Genomic DNA, 2,511 nt, shown 5'->3' on the forward strand with positions numbered 1-2,511 from the left:
CTAGTACCTCTTGTCCTACCCCAGCCTCTCTTAAAATCTAGACTCTGGAGACACAGCTGAACCTGAATCAATCCCTACTATGTGATCTTCTCTAAGCCTCAGTTTCTCCTTCACAAAATAGAATGCTTTATTTTGTTTTTTGAGACATAGCCCAGGCTGGCCTCAAACTCATGGTGATCCTCCTGCCTCAGCTTCCCAAATCCAAGTGCTGGGATGACAGGTGTGCACCATCATGCCCGGCAAGGGTAGAGTTTGAAACCAGTGCCTGGGCAAGGGGGCTGTTGTGGTAATCAGAGCATTCATTTGAGTGAAGAGTTATGACTGCCTGGTTCTTGTTGGGGGGGGTCCACCAATAGCTGCCATTTTGAAACGCCAAAAAATAAGATTTAGCAGAGAGGTGCACGGGAGTGTGGTATGGGCAAGCTGTCCACTGATGTCCAACCAGGCGGTGGGTGTTTAGCTGTTGGCTGTATTTCTTCTGCCTCTTGCATGTTAAAAATTTTCATGATAAAGTGTTTGGGGGTTGGGCGGACTTCAGTACCTGACTGTGTACACTGCTATTGAGCCAATGAGAAAATGGAGAGTTGGAGAAGGGACTTGCCCAGGCCGCTAAGTCATCTGATAACTCAGAATACCTGGGTGTGCTGGCTTAATTCCCACTCTTCCCCAAGGGACAAATCTGAACCTGCCCTTACAATGCCACTACATTTGGTTGTTTGTTTTGAGACAGTGTTACTATGTAGCCCAGGCTGGCCTCAAACTCAGCGACCCTCCTGCCTCAGCCTCCCAGAGTGCTGGGATCACAGGCCTGGCTCTAAATAAATGGGACTCACGACTTGCATCTGATTCTTGCAGGGAAAGCATCATCTCCAAAGGACAGCAGAACAGCAAGTCTCTGAGCACACCGCATTCTTCAGACCTTACCCATTGCTTCCAGAACAGCTCTGACAACACCTGTCATCAACTTGAAAGTTAGCCAGGCTTTCAAGGATGCCAGGGCCCAGAGCTGAGCAGGCAAGATGGACATTTGATCTCCGTCACCTTCTCTAGGTTGGGGGCTGGGTTTTTTGTTGACTCTTCCACACCCTGCCAGGACCATTGTGAGTGGCCTGGTCTCAAGGCCTTCCATCCCCAAGAGGTCAGATGTGTCTAAGGGGCAGGAGGAGGGAGTCATTTGTTTAGCAGGATTTTCTTGAGCACTTATTAAGCACCAGACACATATAGGGGCAAGGGCTATGCCACAACGTACCAACTGAAGGAACCTGGGACTCGTAGGGTATGACCAAGAGGGCTACTGAGGCTGACTAATTTCTTTACTTAGTTGCTCACTGTGTTGCCTGGTAGACTGAGCTGTGTGGGAGGCAGGACCTAGGCTGTTGGTGAACCTATGGCACACATGCCCCAGTGGGCACCCAGAGCTCTCCACTGGCACACAAACCAAGTCGCCTCCGGCAGCTGAGCATCAGGTAACAGTTGTTTTCCCTAAACTAAAACCTCAGCGTTTGGGTCTAATTGCAGTGTTGGCACTTTGTGATAAATAAGTGGGTTTGGGGTTGCAGTTTGGGCACTCGGTCTCTAAAGGGTTCGTCACCATTGACCTAGGGAGTCCTTGGGCACCACTATATCCTGACACACACGGGTCAACAAACATTTCCTGTACAAATGAATAAACTCAAGCAAAGTCAGCCCCGGTACTTCAGGTCTGTTAACTCTCAACCTGTCCGCTATATCCGGTTCCAGGGGATGGTGAAGCCTTCAGCGGAGAGTTGTGGTACATACTTCCTGGTTGCCCGACTGTGCAAAGACAGCTTCTTGACCTTGGGCAAAATACTTCCCCTTTCGGAGCCAACTGTTTTTCTACACTGTAAACAAAGGGGCTCTACATGGCAGACACTTAAGGTCCCTCCCCCCGTGGCCAGTTCTGATTAGAAACCTGCTCACCACCCAGTTAAGACTCAAAATAGCAGAGCTCAAGCACTTGGGGCAGATCACACAAAAATAAGGTCCAAGTGTGCAGGCTGCTGTTTCCCTTAAGGCTCCACCTTACCGTTGGGGTGGGGAGGGCTGTAGATGACCAGTGCCCAAATTAGAGATTTACTGCTCTGTTGGGGCAACCTTAACGTGTTCCCATGTAGAATTTACAATTTTTATTTCACACAGTCACCATCAGTGAGCGGCACTTACCTACTACTTCCTGTCTAACTCATCCCTCATGACCCTTCGTAGTCGGCCTATTTCCAGTATTTTAGAGACGTGGAAATGGAGACAGGGAGATAGTCACTTCTTCAACGTCACGCAGCAAAAAAGGGACAAAAACATGTGAGCCAGGAGCTGACTGAGCTGAGGGCCATTAACCTCGACTCTCTCATAATTACATTTATAAAAATTTTTTAAACGCTACGGAGAGTACCGCCAGGAAACTAGGGTAACTGCTAACACTTAAAAAAACACACAAAGTGTCTCCATCGCTCATTTATTCCAACTCACACATATCGGGCACCTACTGTGTAC

The sequence above is a fragment of the Fukomys damarensis genome, unplaced genomic scaffold (genome assembly GCF_012274545.1).
Source record: "Fukomys damarensis isolate Sample0158 unplaced genomic scaffold, DMR_v1.0_HiC HiC_scaffold_19, whole genome shotgun sequence".
NCBI classification, from domain to species: domain Eukaryota; kingdom Metazoa; phylum Chordata; class Mammalia; order Rodentia; family Bathyergidae; genus Fukomys; species Fukomys damarensis.